Genomic DNA, 19,077 nt, shown 5'->3' on the forward strand with positions numbered 1-19,077 from the left:
ATCGTGGCGGGAATGAACTCTGTATAAGTTCCGGGTCAATCAGCTGCATGTTCCCTGCTCCTCTGGCTGCTGTTGTCCCTGTGGTTGGCGTACTTGTCAGATATTGACAAATTTTACACTGCATACTAGTTGACAGCGTGCTATAACCCGGCCGATTCATTCATCTTTACACCACCTCACAATCGACTCAACGGTGAGTTATTTGTTTATTTTGTTTGTCACAATGAATGAAAATGCGGAGCCGCGGTCGCGCATTCTAAAACGCCGGTAAGCTAATGCTAGGCTAGTGACAGTAAGTGCAATTATTAGTTTTATTTATCGACTGTTGTTGTTTTTGTTTATTTCACTATGGCCGAATGTTGAATTAACGTATCCAGAGTTGAACGAGTGATTTGATTTTTGTAGTTTTGTCCGTTTTGGATGTTTTTTGTTACTTTTCTGATTAAATGCCAAAACGGCCTATGAGTCTTTTGCATTGAAGTAAATTTCATTTAGATTATTGAACTTGTTGCGCAACACCTGTGATTACATGAGTTTTGTAAATATATTTGATTAACTTTCGATAATATTTATTAGCTTTATTGCTGATATACTTTGATGGGACCCATGAGAATGTTGTTTTGTAATAGTATTTTGAATGATAGTCATTATAAGAGATAATATGTTATGATTTGTTTGGTTATTGATTGTTGTATAAAATATGGCATTAATTATTTGACTTTGTTATTTATGGATTTATGTATTTATTTTGTCACAGCAGTAGAATGCTGTTTCATTTTCTTCTGTGAATGATAATTTATGTTTTTGACCTTGTTTAGGTCAGGTTTTTTTTTTTTCCCCCCCCCCCGCGATCAGCCCTGATCAGCGCGGGATGGCGAGCCACCCGACCACCGCTGCATTGCGGTAGGACTTGTAATCCTATGGATTGAATCGAACTGTTCACACATGACCTATCACAGGTCAATGAAACAAAACTAGATTTCTCATACCGGACTAAACCTCATCCCACCTCCTTTTGGAACCTAATAAGCTGTTTTGTATTGTCAACATTATTTTTGTTTGTGATATATCTGCATATAATTTTTTTTATTTTTTGTACATCTGTCTATATATTTCTCATAACATACATAATATATATATATATTTTTGAGCTCTATTTTTGTTTCCTGTGTTTTATTCACACACTCAGGCTCCATAGTCGAAACTACTTCTGGTTGCTCATTATCTATGATGCTGCAGTCAGGCGCCCTGGTCCTTTAGCGCGTTACATGATACTGAACTCTTCCATATATCAAAGTATTCTAGATTACTACATCTAAAGGTCATTTAGCTAAACTGGGGGATCAACAGGCTTATGAGCCCAAGCACAGCAGCAGATCTCCAAAAGAATAGCTTAAAAAATAAAACTGCCAATGAGTTGCAGCGGCCCAAAGTCCAGACCTCAGCCTGTTCACCTGGCCGAACGTTGTCAGACTGAAGAAGTCACACACAGTTCTTAGTACTCAGTTATTGTGTCTCTAGCAGGATGGTCTGTGGATCTCCAGCTGTCTCACTGGCACTTTCCTGCTCACTGTGTCAAACGTTCAGTTATTCCTCAGCCTTTTTTAGTGTTAATGGTCCCTGCAATAAATGTGGTTTTCTTTGTTGATGTCAGTTTTAAAGGATTAAATGCTGCTACACTTGTGGATGAACTGCGTTCATATTAATTGTGTGGATGCCCTAAAAGGGCTTCCACACTATTGAGTTCCTGTTTCTCTTTATTCTTTATACTTTATTCTTCAAGTTGCTCCGTTCTTCGCCGCTTAACTACTCCCTCAGTTTTCAGCCGATTTTCTCTGTTCAAACTCTAAACTGTTCTGCTCTTTCTGCTAATTCCTGCTATGACTTTTGGTGTTTATTACTATTATACTTTTTAAAATATTACACTTTTTTCCTTTAATTTGTCCCATTGAAATTGAATGGGAAACTTCCACAATTCTGCTAAAACTTGCTTGTTTTTGATACTTAACTGCTTCCTCATACTTTCACCTAGAAACTCCATTCAAACTTTAAAATGTTCTCAGATTATTGGGCTATTCCTGAATGATTCAGCTTTTTCAGACCTTCTACCATTTTAATCTTATCTCTCTTTAAGTTTTCAGTTGCAAAGTTGTGATTTTTCAGAGAATACATGCGTTGCTATGGTTGCTATGCAATTAACTCAGAGTGTGTGCTGGTCTGTTCTGAATTTTCTCTTCATGTCTGAACAACTTCTTGCTACTCGCTCAATTTCCACTCAACCCCCACAAATTATACATCAAAATGTACGTATATTTGCTGGCTTTCAGAAAATGTTACTATCCTTATTGTGAGATTTACCGTTTTTTCGCAATTTGCCTCGAAGTGACACATGGTCTGGTTACTCCCCATTCAAAGTCTATGGGGAGGTTTTGAAATTCAGAGCTGAAATTCTGTAACAGGAGGCATTTTCAAATCGCCATATCTCTTGAACAAAGCAAAGTTAAGACATGAGGCTTGTGCCAATATATCTTCAGACACTGCTGACACTCACAGTGGAAGCAGTTTTTACATTCATCTTACCGTTGAGCAATGAATTACGTTTGTTTGAGGGGTGGAAATCTGTCCTCCTCTCAGTCTTCAAACTCTGGAAATGAAGCCGTTTCTTCTCTCGTCATATCTCCGCGACGAAGGTACAAAGAGCTATGAAAATCGCAGTCAAAATACACCAAAGTCCGCTGATTCACCCAGTACAAGAATTATGCTGCTAGCCCTCCTAGTTTTTCAGTTACACGACGTTTTGTAACTCCAAAAAACGGCGCTTTTCGCCTCTCACCGCGATCTATTTCTGACTGCCCAAATCTCTGTCTTTCAGTCGCCCGCCCCCTTTCCAGGTGGTGCAATCAGTAATGACACGGCTCTGCAGCTCAAAGGTCGTGGGTTCAATCCCACCTTGGTCAACATTTTTTTTTTTCACTACAAATGAGTAGTGCAAAAACATACTATGTCTGCAACAACACAGTATATCTGTTATGTTATAGTATTACTACTAAGTCACAGTATTTCCACCAATTCGTAGTATTTGCAATAAATCATACTACTCGTGCCAAATCATAGTATTCAAATCAAAATATAGTATTTGTACCAAAGCATTGTATTTGTACGAAGTACGGTATTTCTGCCAAATCATAGAATTACTGCAATTTCATAGTAATTTTGAGGAATCCCTTTTGTTATAGTATTACTTCTATTTCATAGTATTTCTGCTTTGTCATAGTATTTGTACTGAAACATAGTATTTCTGCCAAATCATAGTATTACTGCTATTTCATAGTATTTGAGTGAAATTACAGTGTTTCTGCAAAAACATTGTATTTCTGCTAAATCATAGTGTCTGCCAAATCACAGTATTTGTGCCAAATTATGGGATTTTGCCAAAACATGGTCCTTGTGCCAAATTATAGTATTTGTGCCCAATTAATATTTCTGTTATGTTATAGTATTACTACTAAGTCGTAGAATTTCTGTTATGTTCTGCCAAATCATAGTATTACGGCTATTTCAAAGTATTTCAGTGAAATTACAGTGTTTCTGCAAAAACATTGTATTTCTGCCAAATCATATTATCTCTGCTAAATCATAGTGTCTGCCAAATCATAATATTTGTGCCTAAGCGCAGCATTTGTACCAAAACATAGTATTGCTGCTATATCATAGTATTTGAGCCAAATCATAGTATATGTCCTAAAACATAGTATTACTGCCAAATCATAGTATTTGTCCTAAAGCATAGTATTTCAACAAAATCACAGTATTTCTGCTATGTTCTAGTATTTGTGCTTGTAGAAAAACCTGTGTTATTGTGAGCTACATTACCCAGCAGCCTCTGAGCAGTGAGGGAATTCATGGGACTTCTGAGCTAGATGGTCTTCCTTTGTTCCTGGGCTAATGATTGAGGAGAGAGCTGCTGGGAAGGGGAGCAAATAGCCCATCCTGTACTTGTTGGGGATGGTGTGTGTCACATAAACGTGAGTTAATGTTCCATGTTTAAGATGTTTACCCTGCTACTTGTGTGTATCGGTTTTAGTTACCTTTAGCGTATGTGCTAGTTAGCGATAGCTATGGCAGCCCAGTTATTTCATTGTTTTGGGCTTGTTCCTGCTTTGTTTGTTCCCCCTGCAAATTTATGTGAATTTGTACACTGTAATATCGCTGTATTACTTAGTGGCTAAGTAGGAGGCTGACTGTTACTAAGTGCATCAGTGTACATAGGTCATCTCTTGTGTTGGACTGCCCTCTTGTGGCGCCTTTTGGGTAGTGCCTTAGTAAACGTGAACACTGCAAGAACTGGTATCAGACTGGTTTGTAGTGGAGGAATTTGTTGCCAGTTTCTTTCATCTTTAATCCATATTCATGTTGTAATGTAGTAACTTTTGTTGCACAAATACCACAATATCTCAGAAATACTATGTTTTGGCACAAATACTTTGATTTGGTATACTTTAGCTTCTTCACCCCTTTTCAGCAAAATGTTCATTTTTTTCCCCCCTTTTCAGCACAACTTCCAGCTTTTTTGGCTGTTTTCAGAAAAAAACTCTTTTCAGCAGAAACTCTGCTGATTGACCTCTTTTCAGCGCAACGTTCTGCCTCTTTGCCTCTTTTCTGCAGAAATTCTGCTGATTCACCTCTTTTCTGCAAAATTTTCAGCCCTTTCACCTCTTATCAGCACAATTCTCAGCAGCTTCTGCTCATTTCAGCAGAATTGTCCATCTCTCCACCTCCTCTTTGTGAGAAAGAGTTTGGCTCAGTGAGATGAGTAGCTTCCTTGAGACTAGGAGGGCCAGGTTCGAATCCTGCTCAGGGCAACATTTTTTTTCAGCACCATGCAACTTTTAATCTTTTTCAGCTTTTCAGCAGACAGCTTCAGCGTTAAGGCATCCACACAGCATTTTCGCAGGAAATGCAAATTTTTCTAGTTATGTCTGTCTTTGGAAAAAGAGACTGAAACCTCAGTGAAATTACATGTTCACATAAATAACATAACATTAATGTAATATACTAGAACATTTAGCTCAAGGTTTCAGAGAACAGAAGAACAGCCTGAAAGAGGCACAAGCATGACTGCAGGCTCGTAGTCTGGTTTTTCAGCGTGTACATTAGACACGTTTATTTCACAGGCCACACACTGCTCAGGGAAATGAGCCTGATGCTCTTCTGCTTTTCCGCAAAAATCAGCTGAGTTACATCACTTCCTGTTGGTGATGTAGCCAAGACCGACAATCATCACTAATTACTATGGAAACTTGTTGATTCTGTAGTTACAGGGACCATTCAAGTCTGGTACCAATAAAGTTGGAATGCTGCGTAAAAACTAAATAACGAGAGTGAAATGATTTCCAAATCTCTTCTTTTCACTACAGTCTGTAAACGTCTGTGAACTGAGGACAGCAGCTGCTGGACTTTGTTCCAATCTGATATCAGCTGCTCAGCAGTCCTGGGTGTTCGTTCATGTATTTTTGTTTCATGATGCTCCAGATGTTTTCAATTAGTGAAACGTCTGGATAAGTTAGCATCCACAGTCTTTTACCAAAAGCCATGCTGTAGTCATAGCTGCAGTTTAGCATCACCCCTGAAAAAAGGTCTGAGATGTCTAAGTTGGTGCATATGTTGCTCTAAAACCTGTAAATAAGTTTCAGTATTGATGAAGCCTTTCCAGATTCCCCAGCCTCCATACCATCAGAGATTCAGGTGTTTGAGCTGATTGCTGATAACAAGCCAAATGGTCCCTCTCCTCTTTAGTCTAGAGGACCTGGCAGCCATGTTTTCCACTCAGTCCATTTTAAATGAGCTTTGTCCCAGAGAAGACAGACGTGTTTCTGGATCATGCTCACGTGTGGCTTCTTCTTTGCATGGAGCCTTAAATATGAATCTTTTGATGAGACAGTTTCATGTTCAAAGTCCCTTAAATGACTTCTCTTCTTTTTCAGCTCATAGAGGGGAAGAGTTTTTATTCACCTGCTGTCATGTAAGCAGAGCCTCAGAGAGCTGTGAGCATGACTGCAGGCTCGTACTGTGGGTTTCCTGCCTGCACACTGAACACGTATTTTCACAGGTCACACAAGAATCTGAGAAACGAGCCTGAAGCTCTTCTGCTTTCTCTTCTTGCAGTGAAGGTTTTTTGTCCTCACAGTGAATATAAAAGAGAAAGAAGAGCAGAGACCTCAGAGGATCACACAGCTGTCTACTGTAAGTACACCGACGCTGCTTCACTTTGTTTTTGTCTTGATTACTGTGGTGGAGAAAATTTAAATAACTTAAAGTAACAGGTGCAGTTACAGCAGGGGCTGTTTTCTATTACTTAACAATTAAGAAAGTGCAAAACAATCTAAAAGTCACCCTGAATCTAAATGTTATGTTTCAGAGTTTTAGATTCATCATTTTCTTTTTATTAGAATTGTCACAGTCCTGGGTCTTTAGCCCGGGGTTTTGAGTTTTGGACTGTTGCTTCAGAACTCTAGTTATTATTATTTATATTTGTTATTCATATCATAGTTTGCAGTAACTTTGTTTTGGACTGATTGAACTAGCAGCAGTGAGGACATCTGACTCACATCTGACCAAGCGATGAGTTATTTGACACCCTAAAACAAACATGTTGTGTTTGTTTGTTGATATTTTCTAAAATTCAAAGCTGATTAATAGTTCAGACTGACCCAGTTTTATCTTAGTCAGGCTTGTGGGCAGTTCTCTTTATATTCAGTAGATGGCATTTTTATACAGTTTGTATCAATACAGAAAGCAGGGGAACCACTCCCATCAGAAACATCCCTTATCATCCCTTATCGTTTCAGTAAAGACCAAATTCACAGCAGATCAGCCGGTAAAAAAAACAAACAGACAGGATAACTCTGGATCATATTCAAACATTCTTAAAGAGACATGTCTGTCTCTTTAATAGCTGCATTTTCACACAAATTTCGATTTGTTTCGTAACAAACACTGACTGACACTACAGAGCAAAAATAAACTTCTCCCTGTAAATAGAATGGTACTTTCAGTACTGTTTCTACTCAATGTGAGCAGTCAAAGCAGTTTCTTTCTAATTCACACACACATTCATACAGTGCTTCTACTTAACTTTCACATACTCGCACAGGTACTATCCATCCTTCTATTTTCTTTCGCTTATTCAATTCAGGGTTGCTGGGGGGCTGGAGTATACGACAGCTGCCATAAAGCGAGAGATGGGCTAGAACCTGGACAGGTCGCCAGTCTGTCGCAGGGCTCACACAGATCATACAAAATAAGAATTTAGCGTAATTTGCATTAAACTGTGAGCATACTAAAGACCATACTAAAAATGTTTGATTCATCTAAATACTGGAAATGGAAACTCCAACAAATACAAATATCATAAAGCTGATAAAATACTTGTGTCCACACATGTGCTTCTTTATTAAATACCAACTGTTACGGTTTGAAGGAGGACTCAAGTGCAGGACTCAGATGCACACAAGAAAGATTTATTTACAATTCACCAGGTGTATATAGAGAAGAGGACAGAGAGAGGAAGAGAGAGAAACAGAGAGTGCTGATCAGCGTGCAGCTAATCCGCCTGGCCATGACACCAACAGTAGCTTTTAAAAAAACAACAACAACAACAACAACATTTGTTGCTGCAGACAATTAGCAAATCTGTTCCATAGTGTGGACTAAATATAAAACCAAGCCTGATGAATACCAGTTAGCAATGATTTTCATAGTTGTTTGACCTCACAACCTTTGTTCTTACTCTCAGGTGGCAATTTTATGAAGCTGTTTCAGCACGACTGAGGACATAAATTCATTTTAATAGTAAGTAAATATATGAAGTAAACTTGTAATAACAACTGTGAAATCTCATAGCAACCGCTGGTCGCTAGAGAAACAACGTTTATTCCCAAACTAGTAAAAGAGTGTTTGCTACAGGTTGTTGCAAAAAGAGTACTGCACAAAAAAACATCCCTGCAATTGCTTTGGTCACCAGCAGATTACCATAGTTGCTCTTAGTTTGCATATAAGACATCAGCTGTTTTGGTAGTGAAATTGTTTAAATGTATTTGCAACCAATTTCAACTGGTAACTGCCAGCAAGCTCACATTTTTCAATGAGTCAGGAAATACACATTTTTCCCTATCAAATAAACTACACTGGTTTTTTGTTTTTGTTTTTAACGGGAAATGAGTAAACTAAGAAAAACCTAAATGGTCAAAAGTGACGTGGTTTCTGGTTTGGTCGTCCTCAAGGACAAACAACGAAAAACATAAACAGCAACAGGTGTTATGGTCCTGAGTCTGGTGACTCAGTGCTGTTGATTATTAATATTCTTTGATTCAGTTAGTTTCTCATTATCTTTTGATGTCTAGTTCTTTGCTTTCTAGTTCTCTGCTTTTGCCTCTTTGCCTCCCCTGTGTTGCACATCCCTCATCTAGTTTCTTGTCTAGCATCTCCTGGTCAAGTCCACGTCTCTGTGCCTGTCTCCTGTTTTATTTTGACAGTCTCACATCCTTTCTTAATGTTTTCAGTTTTGCTTCCTTTCCGTCTCATTATGTCACATTAGTCCCAGCTGTGTTTCCCATTCCCTCATTACTCCCTGGTGTATTTAAACCCAGTGTTTCCCTATGTCCGTTGTCACGTCGTACCCTCTGAGTGCTGTGTGTTTCCACTGTGCTCGTGGTTCCCATTGTTGCTTCTTGTCAGTTCCTAGTGTCTAGCTTCTTTGTTTCTAGTTTTCTAGTTTCCTGAGTTCTTAGTTTTCTAGCTTCTAGTTATGTTTTGCTCCTTGTATTTACTGTTCAAGTTTATGCAGTGCAATAAAAGCTGCCTCCTTTAGTTCATCCCTCCGTGTCCTGAGTCCTGCCTTTGGGTCCTACATCCTGCCTGCCACAAACGGTCACATGATAACAGGAAAGTGAGAACAGAGAACTGACAAGCTGTTTCTGATTACTTCCAGTTCATACTGAGCCATGGACTCTAAATCTGGTGATACAATGAAGATGGCAGCACTTGGCCGGCCTTTTGGCCTGGGGATGCTGTACGACTGCCGCAGCGATAAACTTGTCCCTGGTAAGATTTCACCTTTAAAGTTCTTTAACCTGTCACAACTGAAGTTTCAGTATTTGAAGCTATTTTAAATTCTTTTGCTTTTGTAATCGATTTAGGTAGCACAGTGGTTAGCACTGTTAGCTTACAGCAAGAAGGTCTAAAATCCATGAGGTTAGGTGAACTGATTATTCTAAATTGCCAATGGGTGTGAATAGTTGTCTGTCTCTCTGTGTTAGCCCTGCGACAGACTGGCGACCTTTCCAGGGTGAACCCCACCTCTTACCCTATGACAGCCATCACTCCAGCTGTCCACGAACTCCAGTATCACATACATGATATCAAATAATTCACTGTGCAATTGATCTGAAGGGAGACTCTGTCCACAGAGACCAAAACTGTTTTTATAGTAGGCATTAAACATGATTTTAACGCAGGAAAGTTGGCCATATGTATATATAAAAAAGAAAAAACACCCATCTCGCCCCTGCGGGTGGTTTATCCTTCAAGCTCGGGTCCTCTACCAGAGGCCTGGGAGCTTGAGGGTCCTGCGCAGTATCTTAGCTGTTCCCAGGACTGCGCTCTTCTGGACAGAGATCTCCGATGTTGTTCCCGGGATCTGCTGGAGCCACTCGCCTAGCTTGGGAGTCACCGCACCTAGTGCTCCGATTACCACGGGGACCACCGTTACCTTCACCCTCCACATCCTCTCGAGCTCTTCTCTGAGCCCTTGGTATTTCTCGAGCTTCTCGTGTTCCTTCTTTCTGATGTTGCTGTCATTCGGAACCGCTACATCGATCACTACGGCCGTCTTCTTCTGTTTGTCCACCACCACTATGTCTGGTTGGTTAGCCACCACCATTTTGTCCGTCTGTATCTGGAAGTCCCACAGGATCTTAGCTCAGTCATTCTCCATCACCCTTGGGGGCATCTCCCATTTTGACCTCGGGACTTCCAGGTTATACTCGGCACAGATGTTCCTGTACACTATGCCGGCACTTGGTTATGGCGTTCCATGTATGCCTTGCCTGCTAGCATCTTGCACCCTGCTGTTATGTACTGGATTGTCTCAGGGGCATCTTTACACAGCCTGCACCTGGGGTCTTGCCTGGTGTGATAGACCCCAGCCTCTATGGATCTTGTACTCAGTGCTTGTTCCTGTGCTGCCATGATTAGTGCCTCCGTGCTGTCTTTCAGTCCAGCTTTGTCCAGCCACTGGTAGGGTTTCTGGATATCAGCCACCTCCTCTATCTGCCGGTGGTACATACCGTGCAGGGGCCTGTCCTTCCATGATGGTTCCTCCTCTTTCTTGGGTTTCTGCTGCCTGAGGTATTCACTGAGCACGCTGTCAGTTGGGGCCATCTTCGTGATGTATTCGTGGATGTTTCTTGTCTCATCCTGGACTGTGGTGCTGACACTCACCAGTCCCCGGCCTCCTTCCTTCCGCTTAGCGTACAGCCTCAGGGTGCTGGACTTGGGGTGAAACCCTCCATGCATGGTCAGGAGCTTTCTTGTCTTTATGTCAGTGGCTTCTATCTCCTCCTTTGGCCAGCTTATTATCCCACCTGGGTACCTGATCACGGGCAGGGCGTAGGTGTTGATAGCCCGGATCTTGTTCTTACCGTTCAGCTGACTCCTCAGGACTTGCCTGACCCTCTGCAGGTACTTGGTGGTTGCAGCTTTCCTAGCGGCCTCTTCATGGTTCCCATTCACCTGCGGGATCCCCAGGTACTTGTAACTGTCCTCTATGTCTGCAATGTTGCCTTCTGGTAGTTCGATCCCCTCAGTTCTGACTACCTTCCCTCTCTTTTGTTACTATCCGACTACACTTCTCCAGTCCGAACGACATTCCAATGTCATTGCTGTATATCCTGGTAGTGTGGATTAGTGAATCGATGTCTCGTTCACTCTTGGCATACAGCTTGATGTCATCCATGTACAGGAGGTGGCTGACAACTGCTCCGTTCCGTAGTCGGTATCCGTAGCCAGTCTTGTTAATGATCTCACTGAGGGGGTTCAGGCCTATGCAGAACAGCAGTGGGGACAGAGCATCTCCTTGGTAGATCCCGCACTTGATGGTGACTTGTGCTATGGGCTTGGAGTTGGCCTCTAGTGTTGTACGCCACATCCCCATTGAGTTCCTGATGAAGGCTCTTAGGGTCCTGCTGATCTTGTACAATTCTAGGCATTCCAGTATCCAGCTGTGGGGCATTGAGTCATAGGCCTTCTTGTAATCAATCCAGGCAGTGCACAGGTTGGTCAGTCTGGTCTTGCAGTCTCGGCTGACTGTTCTGTCTACCAGTAGCTGGTGTTTTGCGCCTCTGGTATTCTTGCCAATCCCTTTCTGTGCCCCGCTCATGTATTGACCCATGTGCCTGTTCATCTTAGCCGATATGATGCCTGACAGAAGCTTCCATGTAGTACTGAGGCAGGTTATTGGTCAGTAGTTGGATGGGACCGGTCCCTTCTTGGGGTCCTTGGGGATCAGGACCGTCCGACCTTCGGTTAGCCATTCCTGGTGTCTCTCGTTAACTAGCAGCTGGTTCATTTGTGCTGCCAGACGCTCGTGGAGTGCAGTCAGCTTCTTCAGCCAGTAGGCATGAACCATGTCGGGGCCTGGTGTTGTCCAACTCTTCATACTGGAGACCCTTTCTTGGATATCTGCCACCGTGATGGTTACTGGACCCTGTTCAGGGAGGTCGCTATGGTCTGCCCTCAGATCCACTAGCCACTGAGCATTGCCGTTATGGGTTGTGTCCTTCTCCCATATGCTCTTCCAGTATTGCTCCGTCTCCAGCCTTGGTGGTGCTGTTCTCTTATTGTTCCCTTGCCACTGAGAGTACACCTTTGCTGGTTCCGTGGAGAACAGCTGGTTTATTCTCCTGCCTTCTCTCTCTCTGGTGTACCTCCCCAAGCGGCTGGCCAAGGCTGTGAGTCTTTGCTTGGCAGTTTCCAAGGCCTCAGGTATGGACAGCTTGCTGTATTTCTTATGCACCTTCTTTGTTGCACCTTTCTGCAACTCCGTTAGTTGGCTAACCTCCCTCCGTCCTACTTTGATCTTGCCCTCTAGCCTCCTTCTCCATGGAGGGTACTGCTCCTTGTGGCTGTTCAAATTATAACCAAGCATCTCACTGATCACTGCTGCCGTACTGTAGATCAGCTTGTTAGTCTCGGTAAGCGTGGCTGTAGGTATCATCCGTAGTGCTGCATTAACATCATCTAGCAGACCTTCTGAGGGTACTTCACGTAATCTTGGTAACCGGCTATGGGGGATCCAGGTTTCAAGCTTGGCCATGATCCTATCTTTCAGGTCAGTTCCTCTCGCACTCAACGATCCTTCTCCTATCGCACTTGGGGCTTTGTACCCAATCTCGGGTGGGGGTGATGATATCTCCCCCCTGACCTGGCGTCCTGGCTCCCCCTTGCCGTAGCATTTATGTTGTACCTCGTCAATCTCTAGCTGTGAGAGCAGTCCCTTCTTTCGAATGTTGGAACACTGAGCTACTAGTTGTTTCGCCGTCATTGTGGATGTTGGGTATCGAAGTATCCATAGGTCCCTCGTCCTATTCATGTAACCCCTTCCGCCAGGGTTACTTGCGTAGTAGCATTCCAACAACGCCCTGTTTTCGTCTCTTGTCCACCGATGCCTTCTTGTTCCAGTAGCCCACTTCTCGTCAGGGTGCCCTGGTTCCTCAACACCTGACGCGGACCTTGTTGATCCGGGCGACGTCCGAGCCGGAATGCCTTCATATTTATCTGTCTCGCTCATGTCTGCGGTAGGCTCGCTTAGCATGCATGCAGAGCCTGAACTCCAGAGTTTCTCCAGTCTCCAAAGTTTCATTTACTATTTTTGTGATCATCACAAGAAAGACAGAAAAACAAAGTAATTTTTAAAAAAAATTAAAATAAATTTATTTATTAATTTGAGTGTGATTTAATTGATGGAGTCCTGGTATTAATGTTTTTGCTTCTTCTTTTGCAGGATTGACTCTGTGGGATCATGATGACCTGATGAAAGATATAGCAGAAAGATCACAGCCCTCTAATGAGTTTGAAATTGTTGCATCTGAATCAATTTCTGGCAAATCTTCAGCTCTAAATGTTGAAGCTTCACTTAAAGCAAGTTTCTTGGGTGGACTGGTTCAGGTTAGTGGATCTGCCAAATATCTGAATGAAAGTAAATCTTCCAGAAATCAGGCCAGAGTAACACTGAAGTACAAGGCAACCACAAAGTTCCAGCAGCTGTCCATGAATCATCTTGGAAGAGGAAATGTGAAGCATCCATATGTTTTTGATCAAGGCTTAGCAACACATGTAGTCACAAATATCCTTTATGGAGCACAAGCTTTCTTTGTGTTTGACCGTGAGGTTTCTGAACAGGAAAATCATCAAGATGTTCAGGGTAACTTGAAGGTGATCATCAAGAAGATTCCCTTACTTTCTATTGAGGGTGAAGGTTCCCTGAAGATGGAAGAGAAGGACAAAGAAAGTGTTGATAAATTCTCCTGTAAATTTTATGGAGACTTTTGTCTTCCAAAACCACCAACAACCTTTCAAGGTGCAGTAGAAGTCTACCAAAGCCTGCCAGGATTACTGGGAGACAAAGGAGAAAATGCTGTACCAGTGATGGTCTGGCTGCTGCCACTGACATGTTTAGATTCTTCTGCTGCTAAACTCGTCCGTCAGATCAGTATAGGATTAGTTCAAGAAGCACAGAGTCCTGGAGGACTTCAGTGAGCTGGAAATGAGGTCCAATGATGTACTGGGAACCAACACTGCACAGCAGTTCCAACAGATTGGTAAAAAAATGAAAACTTTTAAAGAAATGTGCTCTGAGTTCAAGCTGGAATTCCAACAAACTTTGGCCAAGAAACTTCCATCAATCCGAGGAGGAGGAGAAGAGGAAGCTGAGCTTGCAGAGATCCTGAAGAAGAGACATTCTTCACCTTTCAACAGCAAAAACCTGAATGAGTGGATGGACTGTAAAGACAGAGAAATGGACACATTAATGTCTTTTACCAGGATGATGAAAAACGCCCAAATCATCTCGTCTCAAAATGATCTGTACAAGGAAAGTCTCAGTGCAGAGCATGTTGTGTGTTTTGTTTTCACCTCTCTGGGAAAGGATGAACCGTACCTCTCAGCTTTATCAAAATACTTAAAAGTAGAAACCAACCCAGACCTTCAAGATCCTCACACTCATGATGTAGAGAAGGAACAATGGTACGCCTCAAAAGAACTAACAGCTGAAATGAGGAGAAAAGCAAAACTCTTCAGTGATTTTGCAGAGGCCAACAAGGAGAACAAGAACATGAAGTTCCTGACAGTGGGTTTAACTAATGAGACACAGGAAGGTTCCAGCATCTACCTTTATGAAGGTGGATTCACTGTCAGTGAGAACTTTGAGCCTCCTTCAAAGCCTGAAACTGTGACAGCAGCTGACAGAAACCACAACAGTGTGACACTGAAGATTTCTCCACCCAGATTTGGAGCAGAGAACATCACCTCCTACTCTGTTGAGTACTGTGTCAGTGGAGAGGATGGATGGCAGCAGAAGACAGAAGCAAAGGCTGAAGAAGTCACAGTGAGAGATCTGAAGCCAAACACAGAGTATGTGTTCAGATGCAGAGCAGTGACCTCAGCAGGTGTCGGGCCGGATAATCAAGTTTCTATTAAAACCTTACCCTGCAGCCCTCCTGGAAAACCACGACTTCAACCAAATTCATCTGAGATATCAGTGAGCTGGGAGAAACCTGCTGAGCTCGGAGAGGATGTGCAGATATTGAGCTACATGGTGGAGTATTCAAAAACAGATGATAATGAGGAAGCTCTGCAGTGGATCCAACCAGAGTCAGCAGGTGAAAAGGTGATCCTCTCAGGTCTTCAGACAGATACAGAATATGCAGTCAGGGTCAGATGTGATTGTGGTTCAGCTGGAAGAAGCAAAGAAAGCATCACTGTTAAAGTCTACACAACATTTAACCGCCTCGCAGAACTTCTCAGGATTAAAAGTGAAAAGATCAAATCTGATTCCCCCTCAGTTTACAAACTGCCTCTGACAGAAGAACACATGAACATAGATGGATGCAGGAAGTTTAACTTTGGAGAAGAAACTGAGAGGCAGAATCGTACAATAATGCTTTTTGGAGCGACTGGATCAGGAAAGTCCACTCTGATCGATGGAATGATCAACTACATTGATCATTGTAGTTGACAGTTGTAGAGGACAGTTTCAGGTTTAAATTCATTAATGAAACTCAGTCAACATCACAAGCTCACAGTCAGACCTCTGAAGTCACTATTTACAAAATCAACCACCAGGATGGATTTAAAATCCCGTTCTCTCTGACCATTATTGACACTCCAGGCTTTGGAGATACAAGAGGCATAGAAAGAGACAGAGAGATCACAGAGCAGCTACGTCATCTCTTCTCTGCTCAGCGTGGTGTCACTGACATTGATGCTGTGTGTTTTGTAGCACCAGCTGCTCAAGTGAGATCCACAACACAGAAATATGTGTTTGATTCAGTTTTCTCAATCTTTGGCAAAGATGTGGCAGAAAACATCAGGATTCTGGTGACATTTGCAGACAGTCAGCGACCTCCAGTTCTAGAGACAGTGAGAGCTTCAGGTGTCCCATTACCTACAGCTGATGATGGGCTGCCTGTTCACTTCAAATTTAATAATTCAGCCTTGTTTGCACACAACAGATCATCTCAGAATGACGACACTGTTTATGAAGATGAAGATGAGGAAAACTTTGGTCAGATGTTTTGGGAAATGAGCACAAACAACATGAAGATTTTTTTTTGATTCTGTAAAAGTCACACAAGCAAAAAGCTTGAAACAGACCAGCGAGGTCCTCAATCAAAGAAGGCAGCATGAAATAGTGACTGCGGTCAGTCAGGCTTCGGGAGATAGAAGAGTTTGAGGCGCAGATCAACAAAAATGAGAACGCCGAGTTTGAAGTTACAGTCATGAAGGCTGTTCAGGAGGATACTGGTAATTTCAGTACCAACTGTAAGAAGTGTGAGTTTACATGCCATTATCCCTGTCCTATGAAAAAGGATGCAGATGAAAAATGCTGTGCTGCAATGGGTTCAAATGGATGCTGCACTGTGTGCCCAAGCAAATGTTCGTGGGAAGAGCATGTCAACGAGAAGAAAAAATGGGAGTATAGAGAGGTTCAAGAGAAACAATCAGTCAGAGAGCTGAAAGAAAGCATTGGTGTCACCGATGATGAGATGACTGCTGAGGCTCTGGTTAAAAAACTGAGAAGTGCACTTTCTGATAAACTGCCTGATGTGACGGAATTGGCGAAAATGTCATGTAAGTGTGAGGACACGCTTAAACAGATAGCACTGAAGCCAGATCCTCTGTCCACCTCAGAATACATCGACATGCTGATCGAGGAAGAGAAATCAGAGGCCAGCCCAGGCTGGGAGAAACGAGTGCTGTACCTGCAGAGGATGGGAGCTAAATTACCACAAACATGTGCAATACTGTGATTGGTCAGAAAAACAGAAACAAAAAACAAAAAATCAAATGTGTGCAAGTCTTATTGTTCACATGATCAAGAACAACAAGAATAATGCTAAGTAATTCTAATGCACTCATAAATATTTACTGCATGGACATAAATGAATAAATGAAGCAGTAGTGCTGGTATTAGTGGAGCTGTTGATCATGTTACTTAATTTACATAAAATATCACAAATCCATGAGTTGTTTTCTTTTTACCTAATTAATGTTCAGAAGATAAGACAAACTGACTGATTGGAGACTTATTTAACCAAACCATCCTGCACCTCTGTGCCTCAGATTAATCAGTACATATGATTGTAATTTGTTCATCTGAACATAATCAATTTAAGCATGGATCAGGTTGTTACGATTGTATAAATCTGATCATTTAATGTTCAAGTAAAAATTATTTTCACTCCAATTATTCTTTCTTAACTGTCAATGATAATTTTTAAACTTGACTGCAATGAGAATTAATAACCAATAAATAAACTGCATTATGCTAAAGTGTTATCGTCTGATTTTGCCTCCTCTAACTGTGAACGTCATTATAAATTGTTGTGGTAGAAACAGAGGTGGGAGGGTTGTTGTTCGATGTGAAGAAACTGTCTCATTGAAGACCTTTTACACTCGCTTTCTTTTTTTTTAATATTTTTTTGGCCTTTTTCAGCTTTATTTGATAGACACAGTGAAGAGACGATAGGAAAGCGTGGGCAGAGAGAGAAGGGGGCAGAAATGCGGCAAAGGGCCACAGGTCGGACTTGAACCCAGGCCGGCTGCTCTCAGCCGTATGGCATGTGGTCGCCTGAGTTAAACCGGCGCCCTTTTTCACACTCTCATAGACATACATGCCAACCCTCACGATTTTTCCAGGAGAATCCCGAATTTCAATGCCCCTCCCGAAAATCTCCCGGAGCCTCCATTCTCCCGAATTTCTCATGATTTTCCACCCGGACAACAAAAATAAATAACCATATCCCAGAATTCATGGCGTCTCAATTCCAGTTTCCAGCAATGGCGGCAGCTATTTAGTTTTAATATTACTCTTATTACTCTTTCTGGTCGCAAAATAAACTTTTCAGGCAAGAATGTAGATGTGTAAACTTTAAATAGCTGAGCCGGCGAGAACAGCAAACTCCCGGCACATTGTTTTCAACCCCCTGCGTTCTTTTGCTACTCAGGTTAAACATGATATATAAGTCACTTAGATAACCTAATAATGTTATTGTTTGACTTTTTTCAGTGTTTTATTTGTTCCTGAGTAAATCAGTTTGGCTGAGATTAAAGTTATTAGATTAGCTTAGATTAAATAAAGCTTTATTAATCATCGGGTGGGTTCTTCCAAGGTTTTCACACAGCTGAATAAACACAAAACTGATTAAACAGAAGTGTGAGATGGTCGAGAATCTACGCCAGCGTCCGGTTATATTTTAGATAGCGAGGAGCAGACGGCCGAGATTCACTCCACCGAGAGAGCTCGTGACGTATTTCTGAAGGCTAGATCATCACAGTCGCTCACTTCCAGCCTACCTGGCTTTCGGAGGACCCGGCCCACTTGGACCACGAAGGCCGGGTCCTCAGGTGGATGCAGCCTCTGAATTTGGACAGCCCCGCCTGGGGGACAGTATTAACGGTGACATTAAAATTATTTATTTAAAGTAAGTTAAAGTAAATAAAGACTGTAAAATTCAAGTTTTTTTGTATATGTATATCTACCCCCCCCGAATGTCTCCCTAATTCTGAGGTCTCAAGGTTGGCAAGTATGCTCATAGACAAACTTGAGGCAAAGGTTCTTCATCAGGTGATAGACACAGATTTAATCAGTCAGCCATGTAGCTTCGCTTAGCAGTTTCAGCAGAAATCACACACAGTTCATCTGCACAGCCTGGTAATTTAAGCACATGGACATGATCTTGTCACGTGTGAGTGTTAGAGGCACAGCTGGATATGTGCTGCTCTCTCTGGAGAGGTAGGCATCTTTTTTCTGTGCAGCACTAAGGGAGAGCCTTCACTTTGACACCTATGAGCTGTGAGTGTTTTTGGTCATTTGACCTTCCAAGATGGCGCCTGTGTGTGCGGCTTGCCGTCAGCTGTTACCTGTTTTGTTTTTGCAAACTTTGTTAACATCTAGTTTCTTCAAAAATGTCTCTTCTCTTCTGGTTTATGACTTCCAATTGCTACTAAATATCCAAGCCACTGTTGAAGAGCAATCCGACTGGCCCCAGGATGTGAGGATTTTCGCACTCCACCTGTGTTAGAGGCTGTATCACTGTTCCTCCGCCGCGATCCACTGTGCCATCCCTCCAGGAAGAAATGACACAGAAGGCGAGGGAAACGGGGTGGTGTATTGGTAAAATTCAAAACCTGCATGGCTGCATCACCAATGAATGATCCTCGCACTCTTCTGAGCAAACTTGACCCGGACAACAAGTTGTTCATCTCCTGGCGATCCCTGGAATCGGTTCACCGATCGTA

General features: G+C 42.2%; 1 pseudogene; it reads left to right on the forward strand.

Annotated features, from left to right (window-relative positions):
• The first annotated feature begins 850 nt into the window (after positions 1-850).
• LOC134616364 (verrucotoxin subunit beta-like) lies at positions 851-17,032 on the forward strand (annotated as a pseudogene).
• Positions 17,033-19,077: the final 2,045 nt, after the last annotated feature.

This window comes from Pelmatolapia mariae, linkage group LG18, assembly GCF_036321145.2.
Source record: "Pelmatolapia mariae isolate MD_Pm_ZW linkage group LG18, Pm_UMD_F_2, whole genome shotgun sequence".
In the NCBI taxonomy this organism is placed as follows: Eukaryota; Metazoa; Chordata; class Actinopteri; order Cichliformes; family Cichlidae; genus Pelmatolapia; species Pelmatolapia mariae.